Source organism: Centroberyx gerrardi, chromosome 15, assembly GCF_048128805.1.
Source record: "Centroberyx gerrardi isolate f3 chromosome 15, fCenGer3.hap1.cur.20231027, whole genome shotgun sequence".
NCBI lineage: Eukaryota > Metazoa > Chordata > Actinopteri > Beryciformes > Berycidae > Centroberyx > Centroberyx gerrardi.
Window position 1 is genome coordinate 4,521,804 of NC_136011.1, and position 15,097 is coordinate 4,536,900.

The following is a 15,097-nucleotide window of genomic DNA, read 5'->3' on the forward strand; positions in this document are numbered from 1 at the left end:
GACACACTATCAGCTGCATGTCTGTATGTTTGAAAGTGTCCCATTTGCATTGGAAATATTGCTTTCCTTACCGAGTTGATTGTATCTCTCACAAGTTGAGCCTCACTTATCCGTGTTTCTGTATGTTTGGACTGGGTTAAATCTTATTCTAAACATGAAATATGTATAGCAAATGTTTGTGAAAATGTGATTCTGTCTAATTTGGATTTGAAATAATTTAGATTAGGTATAGATTTTAAAATGGTCTCTTTACCAATTTGCTACTTGATTAATAATGTCCACTTAGTGTAAATTCACTATAGAAGATTCGTGTTCTTATTGAGAGAGCACTTGAAATTTCAATGCTTCAAGCTGTTCTATAATAAGCCACATTATAGCGGTGCTCGCCGCATTAAAAAAAGAAAGGAAAATGAAATCAGAAAGGGAAAAAGTTACTGAGACAAAACTTCTGCTACTCTTTTGCTAATCATAGTCCAAAACCCTGATCCTCCATGCACTTCTACAACTTTTAGAGCCCAAATGAGGAAAAAATTAAGTTAAACTAACAGATCACCCAAATTGTTAACCAATAAACCTACCCCTAACACCCATTATACCCCTTTTCTAATACCCATTATGGGACTGAAATAAAAAGGTCCACCATGCTTTTCATTGATTTCTTGGATAGTCAAGAGAGGAGGAAGGGATGGGATGTTTATGACTCCATGCTGTAGTTTGAACCAGAATTTGTTTCATGAGCTCATGGTACATTTCTATGTAGGGTTAATATATGTGGTCTCTTTGATAAAAATCCTATAATCTTGTATGAAGTTTTAAAATCTTAACACTTCTTCTATGTGTAATTCAATATACAAGTTGAATTGTATTGAAAAAAATTTTGAAAAAAAAAATGGACTTATGAATTTCAGAAAGTATGTTTTTCCAAAATGTGTACATACAGTATATATATATACAGTATATACTGTATATAGTGTATGTGTATAACATTTTTGGAATGAAACCCTTCAGTTCTGTTTTCTACTGCAGCCTATGGTACATACTGAACATGTGCATGTAGGTGCAAAAGCACACGTTACTATTTGTACTTTCACGTCAGCTTGTTTGTAAGTGACCCAGCAGTAGCCTGAACCAGTCCAAGAAATTATGATGATGATGTGTGTGTGTGTATGTGTGTGTGTGTGTGCCTGCGTTCAAATGTATGTGTGTGCATGTTTGTTTGCGTGTGTACTAGTGTATGTGTGTACGTGGACCTGCATGTGTGTCTGTGTAGATATGTGGTGTGTGAATCTGTTTCTGTGTGTTCATGTGTATTTGTGTGCCTATGTGTGTATGTATGTAGTGTGTGTGAATGTACATGGGTTATGTACACAGACTACGTGTGTATGTGTGTGTGTGTGTACACGGTGTGCATGTATGTATGTATGTATATGTGCAGATACGTGGCCATGTGTTAATGTAATATACTACGTGTTTGAATATGATTGTTTGTGTCTATGTGTATTTGGGTGGCTGTGTGTGTACACATGCTGTGTGTGTGTGTGTGTGTGTGTGTGCTGCCTGGCTGTGTATGGCGTTGCCAGGCCATATGGAGCGCTGTCTGGGGAGCACACTACCCACTTAGCTCTGCTGTTGGCTCTGGTGCTCTCTCCATCTGTCCCTCCTCTCTCTCTCTCTCTCCCATCCCTCCCTCTCCCTCTCTCTCTCTCTCTCTCTCACTCTCTCTCTCTCTCTCTCTCCTCATCTCTATCTTTCACTCTATCTTTCTCTCTATCTGTCTTTCTCTCTCGGAGCTGGTTCTCTCTTTCTCCCTCCTCCTCTCTCTCTCTCTCTCTTTATCTCCCTCCACTCTGCTTGTGTTTTATCTCGTCTTAAACGTAATACAAAAATAGACTTCCTTAGGTATCCGTCTAATTACGAGTGTGTGCGTGTCCCTGTGTATGTGTGTGCACTTAAGCCGGTGACGGTGCGTAAGTAATGAGGTGTGTTATTGACAGAGCTGAGTGTCTTCTCAAGCACTCTCTGTTTTTCTTCGTGGCACTCCCCTCTCTCTCTCTCTCTCTCTCTCTCTCTCTGTCTCTTTCTTTCTATCTGGTGGTAAATGTCGTCCTCCCAGAGCCATTGCACTCTTGAACGTCCACTCCGTCATGAATGGAGATCGGAGACACGGGCTTGAGCAACATCGTAGAACGCCCTCCCTTCGGCCCCAGACTGTTGTTAGACCGTTCATCCAAAGCCCAGGTTGGGATACCAGAGCCAATAATCAATCAAATGACCGGTGGGGGACTGTTGTTCTGGGCTTATTGAGCTCCGGTTGTAACATGGTACATGTGTTGCAGAGTGAAGACCCCCCGCTCCCCTTCCACCTCAGGCCGAGAAAAGCCTTCCAGTGTCCTGTCCGGTCGCACTGGGTGTCCCCAGGTCCTGGAAAAGTCTTACAATGTCTGAAATGACTATACGATACGATATGATATGATACAATATGATAGAACTTTATTGTCAGATTTATTGTTATATCTAAGCTCAAGGTATTACCATTCAGTAACACTTTATATGAAGTGGGGTTTATAAGGCATTGTAAGGCATCATAAGTGCATTACAAGCAAATGGTGCGTGTGTTAAGCTTTACTTGAAATGCATTGGGATGCATTACAAGCGGATTATATGCAGTGATGATGTAGTGGTAACCTCTTGTTGGAGGTTACCAGAAGGTTGTCATAGGACAGACAACCGCCAGTATAAATAAACAAAAATCAATTATATTTGCAGAATTTATATAATTTCTGTTTTGTTTTTTTTACTTTAAAATACTCTATCCTCATGTAAATTCCATCAGTCTGATACCACTTACTATGATGCGAACTATTAATTTACATCATAAAGATTTATGTCAGTCTTATGTCAACCCACTACGTCCCTGATTATAAGGCAATCAGTAGCTTTTCTTACAATAAAATCATCAAACATCAGAAAATTACAGTCAATTTAATATCATGTTATTAGTTATACTGCTAATGACTGTAAATATTCAACTCCCTACATTTTTTGTATATTGTGTGTATTATTTTCCCTGAATATGATAATTATCAGGAACACGCAATAACACTTTACTTGAAGTGTATACGCATCATAAGCACATTGTGAGCACATTGTGAATGCATGGTAAATATTATAATCAGAGCATGATATATATAGATATTATTAATGCACGCAAAAAATGTAGGGGGTTGAATACTTCATGGGGCACTTGTATAGTTAGTGAAATGATTAAACTGAATAAATATGTGATGTGATATGTGTCCGATGATTATATTTTATATATTTTATAGTTTTAGAAGTATTAAAAATGTTGTGCTCTCTTGTTGCGTTGAAACGTGCAGACACCCTGCTCATACTGATGGGCTCACACCAGCTCTTTGCTACGGAAAGTACGTTCCTTTACTAAATACAGAGGCCCAGCAAATTCCATTTGGATCAATGTTTTTAGGTCTTGGAGAATGGATCAGATCTGGTTCTGAAGAATAGGTTATTGTCTAGTTAGTGGATTTATTTCCATGTCTAAAAAGATAAGGAAATGGTTTGTTGGGTTTATACCAAAGCAGAGCTGTTATGGTGCTGTGAAGAAATCATTTTAGAAATGTTCTCTATAGCACCGTGCTCACATGGTGCTCACATGTATCTACATAGGACCTGTATGATGCTGGAAAGAAAAGGAAAAAGGAGGAAAAAACCCTTCAAAGAGATGCACGAAATTGAGGTTTACCTCAACCAATGACTTTATTTCTGCCTCCAGCGCAGCTCTGCCTCCGAGAAATGTTTGTGGAACTAAAACTCCAATCAGTAGCCAGATTGGAAACTTGTCTACAGTCCATTGGATGTTATTTTGATGTCAAGGTTTGACGTTTGACAAGAGTCTAATTCTAAAAAGGAGCTCAGAGGCGAACGCAAACTCCTTTAAACTAATCTTTTGCCTCAGTTACCAACCGTGCTTTGGGTTGCATTGCATTATCTCCTACTGGTGAACACAAATACCAAGTTCAAGTCACTCTTTCGATTAAAATACGCCACAGGCTTGCCAAGAATAGGCGTAAATGCAAAGGCATGGAAGTGAATAGGGGGGTGCAGCATTTTTCGACATATAAGCAAATGAAGTAATGTCAGAAGACTGTTCAAAGCACTGGTGATCAGAATTGTTCCAAAGAAGTACCTAAGTAAGTAAGAAAGTCGCTGAAGAGACAGAGCAGTATTGATCATTTTTTTATATAGTCATGCCAATAAAGCACCTTTGAATAGAATTGAAAGAGACACAGGGAAAGAGCGAGAGGGAGAGCAAGAGAGAGAAATGACAGGATGACAAACAATTCAAAAGAATGCGGGAGGCATATTGAGAGAGGTAGAAAGAGAGGAAAGGAGTGAGAAAGAGGAAGAGCGAGGATGAGTGGGTGGAAAGGCAATCAGGGAAGGATATCCAGAGAACGGGAGGGAGGGGGAGGTGAGAAGAAGGGAGGAGGAAACGAGGAGGACGGAGGAAAGTGTGGGAGAAGAAAAGGGAAGAGGGAAGCTGAGATGCAGCCCATACACTCACTGTGTATTCAAATCTGAACCTTTGATTTTGTCATAAGTCTTCTTTCTCTTTCTTTCAAGGGTATCAATTCACTAAACCCGAAACTTCCAAACCTGCTGATAGAAAAATACTAACTTTCTAGGCACAAAGTGGGAGAAATAAGTGATGACTGACTAGATATAATTATTTAGTAGGGATGGGATGATATGCTTATCTCACAATATGATTCAATGCGCTCTGTGGAGTTCACGATTCAATACAACCACGATACGATGTAATAAATAAAAGTTAAATGACAACAAAGTCTGACTGTGCAGAATTATGTTTATTTCTGAGACACAAATCGTTCTAGCGATGCCATTGGCTGCTAAAATGTAAATAACAATTTAAAAATGTCATTACAAAGTGCAAATAATATAATTTGGATGGAGAGCTTGTGAAATTGTGACCATCACGCAGTCTCATTTGTGATTACTACAGCAGAATAAAATGGAGCTAATATCGCGATTCATTTTTCTGCCCCACGATACGTATTGTCACATTTTTGTATCGCGATATATTCAATTTCAATATATCGTCCCATCCCTATTATTTAGTCAATGCGATAAATAAAACAGGCGTACCTTCAAATAATAAGGGAGCGGGATAAGAAGGGAGCGGGATGTAAGAAAGGAAGGAAGGATGGAAGGAGGGAGGGATGGAGGGATGCGGGGACTGGGGGAGGTGATAATACACCCGAGCAGCTCAGCATGGCCAGTTCTCCGACGGAAGCGAGGGAGGGGAAGGGACGGAGGAGGAACAACAGCGCCTGGCAGAGAGAGAGAAAACTAGAGAGAGCGAGATTCTCCGTGTTCCTGATGCCATATGGTGAGCAGCCAGGCCACACCATAGTGGATATACACAGTGGAGTGGTAAATAAAAAGGAGGCGAAACTCCTTTTATTCCTTAAGGCGTAGTACCGCAGGTGAAAATGGTTTGAAAATTATTGGTTTCGAGATATTATAATATTTTGCTTCCATTTCATAAAATATGCAAAACAGTCATCAAAAACAACTAACAATAGTTAATTTGTACGTTTTATACCAGCTGTGTCAAGTACACCAAGCACAAAATTAGCTACAAACAAAAACAAAAACAGTTGCAAATGTAGTTTTTGCTATCTTTTGTCATTTCTATTTAATGGGGTATTTTGTCATATACAAAGTGTTTTGTAAAGACTTAACCAGTTTTTTTTTTTTTTTTTTTTACCAATCCCTTTGTAAATTACAAACTATTTAGTTATTTATCAGAATGAAAGAGGACAATATACTCTAACACTTACAAAAGTGTTCTAATTTGCAAATGTGTCTATTTTTTGTAATATAATCTTAGCTTATTTGAATATGTTAATAGCAAGATCAATAAAAGTCATAATACAACATTTTTTAAAATATTTTTGTCCATATTCAACATATACAATTTCATTCTGACAGGATGAATGGAATATTTTTTTCCTATTCACCTGTGGTGCCTCACCTTAAAAGAGCCTATTTTCACTTAACAGATCAGTTTGATTCTACTTCCAGTGATGTATACCATCAATATCATACCATAAAGACTCATATCAGCCTAAAAAGGTGGTAAACTCTATTCTGCAAATAAAAAGGTAGCAAACTGAGTGTAGGAGGGTCTAGCCTCCACATCTCTCTCTCTCTCTCTCTCTCTCTCTCTCTCTCTCTCATTCACACACATGCAAATGCAAATTCCTTTTCTGTACGCACACACACACACACACACACACACACACACACACACACACATACACACACACACACACACACACACACACACACACACACACACTGCAAACCGGAAACCCATTCCTAATTCTGGCATGCTTTTTTACCTTCCATTCAATTTCCCAAATAGCATGAGAGGGAGGAAACTTTTTAATGTTCGTCTATTATGGGACACCGAATGAGCTCCAATCAATCTTGTAGATGACTCCTCTAGAGTAAGAGTGCGTGTGTGTGTGTGTGTGTGTGTGTGTGTGAGAGAGAGAGAGGGGGGAGGGAGGGGGGGCATGACTAGATATGAAGACAGGAGGAGAGAAAGATGGTGGGAGGAGAAGAGAAAGTTGAAAAAAGGAGAGGAGAGAGTAAAAGAGAGAGAATGAAACGTGGACTTTTGATGTGAAACACCTTGCAACAAAACCGATTAAAAAGCGACTGAAAGTACCTTAATAAGAGAGTAAAAAAATGCGAGTGAGAGAGAAAGAGAGCGAGAGAGTTAAGAGAGAGACAGAGCGAGTTAGAGTGCTTAATTTCTAAATGGCTGCGAGGTGATTTTCTCTGACATTGGCTCATTGTTATTTGATTCATGTCGGCCTGCTTTTTGAATATCGATCCAGGAACCGGAGGAGTGACTCATACTCTGCCATAGAGGCCTGAGTCACAGTACAGGAAAGAGTTGACGCTGGCTCCCGGATCCCAAACTGATGCCACCCCACTTTATGAAAAGCCCAGGAGTGGAGAGGACGCTGCCAACGCTTGGCTTAGCGGCAGCGATGACGCTTGAAGGACTGAAGGACTCAGCTATTTTATCTACCTTATTTTTGGAGAGGGTGGCAGTATGCAAAGTGGGGGGTCTTCAACTTTTGGAGTTTTTTTAACTGTAACTTTTTAACTGTAGCCGGTTTGCAAAATGCCCGCTGGCAGTCGAGGGGTAACCCTGCCCGCAGAAATAACTGGGAGGTCATTAGCAAGAGGTGAGAATGCATTCATTAAATGAATATTTGGTGAGCGTTGGTGAGCTTTAAAGCAATATTCCGCTCAGTTTTAACATGGGGGTTATTTGGCTCTTGACCACCATGAAAACCAGAATATAAACTACTCACCAAGATCAGATGCAGCTGGACGAGTTTGTAGTGTTCAGATTTTTACTTCCCATTCATTTGAACGAGGCCATGAAAATAGCCTGAAAACTGACATTTAACACGTTGGTGAACAGATTCAGCAACAGATCCCGGTACTGTGATTTTCAACTGACTGTGGGTCCAACTTTTTAGAACATAATTTCGCCAAATAGCATTTTTATTGATAGAAGAGAACATTGCGGAAGCATACCATTTAGGAGAGATAGTTCCTGTTTAGGAGAACAGATCTACTTTTATCTTTAAATACTAAAGCAAAGCAAGGATAGAAATGCAAAATGACGACAGACCCAGGATGCTTTATTGTCTTAAAAGCGAGATCTGTTGTTGAATCTGTTCACAGACATGTTAAATGTCAGTTTTCAGGCTATTTTCATGTTAAAACTATGTGGAATATTGCTTTAAAGCTGCACTAGGCAGCTTTAAACTTAAGAGTAAAATTCAAAAGTGTCTCCTGAACGCTCCGTCCAGAGAAAGCTGGACTCACCAACGATGGCTGAACCTCTTCACCACCTCCACACACTAAGAAGAAGACATTTAATTTACCTCACCTTACAGGATTTCTGGGTAATGAAGTCCTCAATATTCAAACAGTTACCTCTCGCTGCCATTAACCATTGTTTAGCCAGTGTGCGAAATTGCCTTTTCCTCTTTTATGGCCAAGCACAGTTTAATGTAGGTTTATAATGTAGGAGGTGATGTAGGTTGCTGACAATTTTTTTTTTACTCTTAATATGATTGAGGAGCTACGTGTGTGTGTGTGGGGTGGGGTGGCTGTGGGGGGGACACACGCAGGTTGATTAAAGGGTTTAGTGTTTTCTATAGAACAAGACACACACACACACACACACACACACACACACAAACACTGCTCCCTGATACATTCAGGTGAGGTAAACTGGACTCATTAATGAAACAGAAAGCAGAATTTAAGGTGTAAAGTTACTCTGGAAATTTGTCTCTATGATCAAATTTATATGAGGCAAACATTAGACTGTACTAATTCTGAATATGCATTTGGTTCCATGTTAAAACACAGAAGAGAAATGACAATATGTATTCATATAGTAACTAGAATACAGATGAACTATTCACACCTCTTTGAGGGGGTAAAAGTACAAAAGGAGGATATCCCCTGTAAGTAAGAGATATGGTTGAATTGTGTGTGTGTGTGTGTGTGTCCTCTCTGTTTGTCCTTGCCAAGTAATGGTCTATGCGTTGTCCAGCTTTGAGTTACGGCGCGTCGTAGCATCTGTCACGGCACTATAACGTTAGCCCGCGGCTCCTCCCTCCACCTCTCCTCCTCTTTTCCTCCACTTCTCTCCCTCCATTCATCTTCTTTCCTCCTACCATTCCTCCCTTTCCACTCCCCCTCCCTCCCTCCCTTCCCTTGTATTTATTCAAAAAATAGCTGTTTTTTGTACCCTTAAAAGAACACGGTTTAGGGAGACTGTCCATCTATCAGCTCTGCATCCTAATCAATCTTCCTCAGTTTCTCTCCATGTTTCTTAGCCTCATAGATGGGCTTAATATTTTATTTTTCTTAAAAGAAGTGAAAATTTCAGAAGAAGCGGCAGGAACAAGCAAGGCAGAATAACACAGATCGCTCAACTAGTATCAAGAAAATGTCAAGTTCATTCAAAGAAATGTGTGAAGTCAGTTGATTTCTATTGGAAAGAAGTAAAGTTAACACACTCCGCTGTTCGATTTTTTTTACTTGTTATAAGAAAAAATATGATTTTCAGACTCCATGCTCAAGTAAATGGCTTCTTAAGCTGGATATTGCTGCAGTGCTTTTTATGTAATTAATTTACATTTTCACTGACAACGCTCAAGTTTCTCTCCAAGTTTCTCTCTGCACTGCAAAAAATGTCCCTCTTAACAAGTCATTTCGTCTCATTTTCAGTCTTAAGAATGTATTTTTCTTGTCACGAGGCAGAAGAATGACAGATCACTGCACTAGTATCAAGAAAATGACAAGTTGACTCAATAAAATCCTGGAAATAAGTGAAATTATCTCACCTCATTGGCAGATTTTACACTTCCTTGAAGAAAAATAAGATTTTACGACTCAATACTAAATGACTTCTTAAGGAGGACACTTTTTGCAGTGTGTCTCTCTTGTATGTAATCCAACTGAATTCACATTCTTATGGACAAAGCTTAGGTTTCTCTGTGTGTGAAGTCAGAGTGCAGCGCTTGTTAGTGCTGCATGGCTTAATTATGAGACACTTTATGCTAATGCTGTTGCCTGCTGTGAATCGCGGGCCATTTGTTTTAAACACATACATGCGCTCAAACAGACACACACACACACACACACACTCAGATTCTTATTAGCATTTCACAAAAGGTTTATTTTGGTGTTTTTCGAGAGGAAAGGCATTGAATGGCTTGATGAAAGAGAAGGAGAGAGAGTGTGTTTGAGCGGAGGAGCGCCGGAGTGTGTGTGTGTGTGTGTGTGGAGGAAAGTGAGGCTTTTATTCTCACTTTGGTTTAACCTTGCGTCTTGTTACGTATGAATATGGATGTTTTTCGCCGTTTGCTTAATGAGTTCGCTATCTGTCTCTCCCGTCCCATATATCCCTCTCTGATCTCCTCCCCGATAATTCCTTCCTCTGTCTCTCTTTCCCTTCCCTTCGCTTTATCCTCCTCTCTTTCTCGCGCTCGTAATGATCTGTCATTTTCCCACCCCCAAACATTCCCCGACACTGTTATTTGATGTGCTAAAGATTTGTTTTTTTCACCGGAGAGACAGAATTTGATGGAGTGTTGCGGTCGACTAGGATTTGTTGATATGTATAGGCCTACTTGATATATATCCTGCTCTTTATCTTCTGTTTATCTGAAAGACACACCGTTTGCTTCCACCTACTTTGCCACATTCTTTAGGGGTTAAGAAATCTTGCGAGTTTCCTACTTGGAATTCTGACTTGAAGGGCTGTTCCCTTCGCATTTTCCTAGTAGGAAGTAGGAATATTTGACTTTCTTACATCTCTGGAATGCAGCAAAAGTCTCCCATCACCCACCACCTTCACTTCCTATGGCAGTGGCTCCCAACTCTGGTCCTCAGGACCCTGAGTACTGCTGGTTTTCATTCTAGCCCTCAGATAGGGACTGGTTTAGATGTGGGATGCCAGGTGAATGCAATTAATTACCTGTCCTATGGAAGTAGTTCAAAACAGTAGCCTACCTTATTTTTGTATGTTATATTATGTAAATTTGACCAATCTCCTACACAAAACTGCCAGACTTAGCCGCATATCATATAACATAGTGTATGCTAAAGAGTTAGCATGGAGTCTACTGTCACTCAACATAGTGTATGCTAAAGTGTTAGCATGGAGCCTCAATCAACATACCGTATGCTAAAGCGTTAGCATGGAGCCTGGAGCTTATTGAGTGACAGTAGGCTCCATGCTAACACTTTCCATGCTCCATGCTAATACTGTCACTCAACATAGCATATGCTAAAGCGTTAGCATGGAGCCTACTATCACTCAACATATGCTAAAGTGTTAGCATGGAGCATCGGAGCCAATGATCTACCGGGACACATGGATAATTTTGGTGTTTATGTTTTCATCGCTTACAGAGAACTTGGTGTATTCCTTTAAAGCAGTGCTACACAGGGCAACTGTTTGGGCAAGTGTGGGCGTCAGTGCCCCAGGAGTTGTCTCAGTGTTGCTTTAATCATATAGGATCATATCAGTATTGTATCTTTTTGCTTGGAAACAACTGAATAGATTTTTGACACTGTGTCTCACTTTGCTGCCTGCTGCTTGGAGAGTTGCCCATCTATATTGCTGAAAAAAAAAGGCCTCTTATATCATCGCTCTCAGAGTCATTTCTCTGTGATTTCTCTGCTACCATTCTGCCCACTATCTCAGTTTCTCCCTCTATCCCTTTTTTCTCCCACTTCCACTAATCTTTTCTTTTTCTTGTGTTTTAACTTGCTTTTCCGCCCCTCATCCGTTTCTCATCCGACTCTCTCCGTGCTCCGCTCTCACTTGCCTTCATAGTAAATGAGAAGACCTGCTGACACACATTCATGTTTCATTCTTCCTGAGGGATTTTTTTTTTTGAACGTAACTCAGTAAACAGCTGTGCTTCACTAGTTTCAGTGAAGATTTAAAAATAGACAGGACATACATGAAAGAGGTGTGAAAAGGTGGAGCAGCAAGAAAGAAAGAAAGAAAGAAAGAAAGAAAGGAAGAAAGAAAGGAAGGAAGAAAGAGAAAGGAAAGAAAGGCAATGGACAACAAATGAAGGAAAGAAAAACAAAGATGGATATAAGGGAGGAAGATGTAGAGGATGGAAGGGAGAAAGGGGGGCAGAGGGACAGAAAGAGAGAAAGACCAGGAAGGAGGGAGAGAAAAGAGGAGTCATAAGGCGTTAATGTGTAGGATGGGACACTAAAACTCTCCACTGAAACCCAGGATAGGTAATAATCGCAATAACAACAAAACACATTTGTACACACCTGTGTGGAATCTGATCAAAATCATTTGATTCAATTCAGGTGAAGGTCTTCCCATAGACGACCAGTGTAGTATTGATCAATTCTACAATAAATATGTAATCAATCAAACTGGCCCCATATATCACTATCAGTGTGTGAGCGGAGCCAGGAGTGGGACACAGTCAGAGCCATGGATCAGGAAGTAAATCCTGCCGTGCTGCAGCAGCAGGTGACCCCTCCGTGACCTTTGGCTTCTAGGGTGTTTGTGTGCGTGTGTGTGTGTGTGTGTGCATAAGCAAGTGTACTGTTCTATGTGTGTGCATCCATGCCTCACTGTTGGTGTGTTTGTTTGTGTACGTACATTTACATCATTTTTTGTGTGCAGAGACTACAAGAGGAGAGAGTGTGTGTGTGTGTGTGTATGTGTGTGTGTGTGTGTGTGTGCGGGCAGGTGTTCACATCTCCAAGGCTAGGTTCGAGGTTCTCCCGGTGGGTTTTCCGCTCTAATCTCCGAAGGGTTTTTCTTCAGGGTTTGTTTGGTGGGGGGGGGGGGGGGGACAGTTTGTTCCGCAACACCCAGAGAAACAATGCCGAACGATCGGACGCCGGAGCTGTTGGTCCTTCCTTCTCTCCGGCCGCCGCTGCTGGGACTTGTAGTTTTTTAATGGCCGGGCTGATGGGGGAGGAGGCTGCGTCGGTGACTCCCTGTCTGTAAGTACTGTGCTGCAGGCGCAATGGGGGCAAACGGGTCCGTCCCGTTTTGTTTCCGTGTCGAACGCGTTCCTTCGTTTTTGGAGCGGACTGAATTGCGTGACTGAGTGATGATTGTATGCCTGGAGAATTATAAGGTTCTATCTGACTCATTCAATGCCTGTTAATATCTGTTTTGTTTTTTTTAAAAGAAGACAATTTTTGAGTCTGCAATTTCTAAAACAAAACCTCCATTTAACTCAGTGGATGCTGAAAACTTTTGAAGCTCAATATCTCAGAACTAGAACCTTGAAATGAACTGTTGAAATGTTCATATGATTCAGTAGGTAGCAGTGGTGGAAAAAGTCCTCAAATCCTTTACTTCATTAAAAGCAGCAATACCATAATGGAAAAAATACATCCTGCATTTGAAATTTTACTTAAGTAAAAGTATAGAAGTATTAGCAGTAACATGTACTTAAGTATCAAAAGTAAAAGTCCTCATTCTGTCAGAGTGTTAAATTATTGAAGCATTAACCTGTCAGAAGTATTTTAATGTTGTCGGTGTAACTGCTCCATATACTGTTGAGGAGTTTAAACTCTAACAATGCAACATATTTTATGAGCTTATCGTATGTTTTGCATGTAAAACCTTATTCTGCAAAGTAACTAGTAACTCCAGCCGGCAGATAAACGTAGTAGGAAAAATTATTCTTATTCGGTAGTTTATAGTTTTATGTTGGCCATGCACTTGAAATTTGACTTAATTCATGTGTGGTTTTTATTATTTATTGCATATTCTGTTGGGTCTATGCTGGGAACAGTGATGTGGCTGTGGCTATATTGATACTGATATGGATAATTTCATTACATTTCCCATCTTTTCAGTGTAGCACAGTTGCTCCCTTTAAGCTTTCTCCTCCTCTCTTCTCTTCTCCTCTCCTCTCCTCTCCTCTCCTTCGTTTCTTACTTCTCCACCCTGCGTTGTTGTTTTTCGTATTGATTTCACACAGAAAACCTCTTATTTATTGCCAAATGCCGTTCAGCATACGTCCTATTCTCTTCTCGCTGCCCAGACTTGTCTCTTCTTATTGTGCTTTACTGCCTGTTGTTGCATTTTGATCCATATTATGTTATTCTACGCGACTGCCTAAGTATTTGCCCCTATAATATTTCCCTCTAAATAAATATATGATCTTAAGTGACCTGCCTGGTTAAATGAAGGTTCAAATCTGTAACTAAATCCAATCAAATAACAACTTCTATCTCCTTTCCATCTCTCACTTTCAATCCATCATTCTTTCTCCTCTTTCTCCTCTTTCCATCATTCTCCCCCCCCCCCTATTTGCTCTCTCCTCATTCTCCACAGTGTGAAATCCAATTAATCAACATACTGCAACGCTTTAGATAAAACCAATACTCTCTCTCCCTCTCTCTCTCTCGGATCGATCTGGAGAGTTTCTTATGTCGGCGAAGCAACATGAAACAACGGCAGAAACGGCAAAAGTCGATGGCACAAAACCCCACAGATAGCACAGAGAATACTACAGATATCGACGGGGCTCAATTCAAAAATAATTCAACCGTTCTCTCCTTTTCCCTCCACTTCTCCCCCCTTTCATTCCCTCTCAACTACCCGCTGCTTATTGTTGTATCTTGTGATCTTAATATTGCCTCTTGAACTTGTGGGACTCATTTTTAAGTCAAACATGTTGAGGGTTGAATTCATTCAGGGAGGAGTAGACAGATGTTTCATTGCATATATCTTGATATCTTTACATTTTTAATGTATTTTTACACTACATATATTTCCATGCTTTTCGAAGGCCTATATTTTATTTTTTTTTTCTATCATTTTTCTTTGTCTCAGTGTATATGCTGTACTCTTCATATATTTTCATACCTTTTCATTCATATATTTTTACCTAATAGGTTCTAGTGGTGTAATTATGAATTCCGTTATGTTTAATATCCCCGCAGTTGCTTTATTATTTTTTTTACACTCACTGGCCATTTTATTAGGTACACCTAACGCAAACAGCCTGCTCCTCCAAACCAATCACGCGGCTGCAACTCAACATATAAAGCATGCAGACATGGTGAAGTGGTTTTTGTTTGAGTAAACATTAGAACTGGCGAGAGGCGTGATCTAAGAGACTTTGAGCGGTCTGACTGTTGGTTCAGCAGCTCAGAAACAGCTGAGACACTACAGTCTGTAGAGTTTACAGAGAAAACAGCTTGTTAATGAGAGAGGTCAGCGGTCAGAGGTCAGAGGAGAACAGACAGACTGGTTCAAGCTAACAGAAAGGCCACAAATGCTCCAATAGCAGCTCTTTATAACAGTGGTGTGCAGAAGGGCATCTCACAACACACATGCTGTTGGCCCTTATGATAACTGGACTACAGCAACAGATGAACAGCTGATACTAGATAGGTGTACCTAATAAAGTGGCCGGCAAGTGTATATTCTATG

The 15,097-nt window shown here is 40.3% G+C and overlaps 1 protein-coding gene across 4 annotated transcripts in view; it reads left to right on the forward strand.

Annotated features, from left to right (window-relative positions):
* The window catches only part of rims1a (regulating synaptic membrane exocytosis 1a), a 99,064-nt gene that overhangs the window by 13,479 nt on the left and 70,488 nt on the right, over positions 1-15,097 (forward strand). The gene's annotated exons all lie outside the window — the stretch shown is intronic.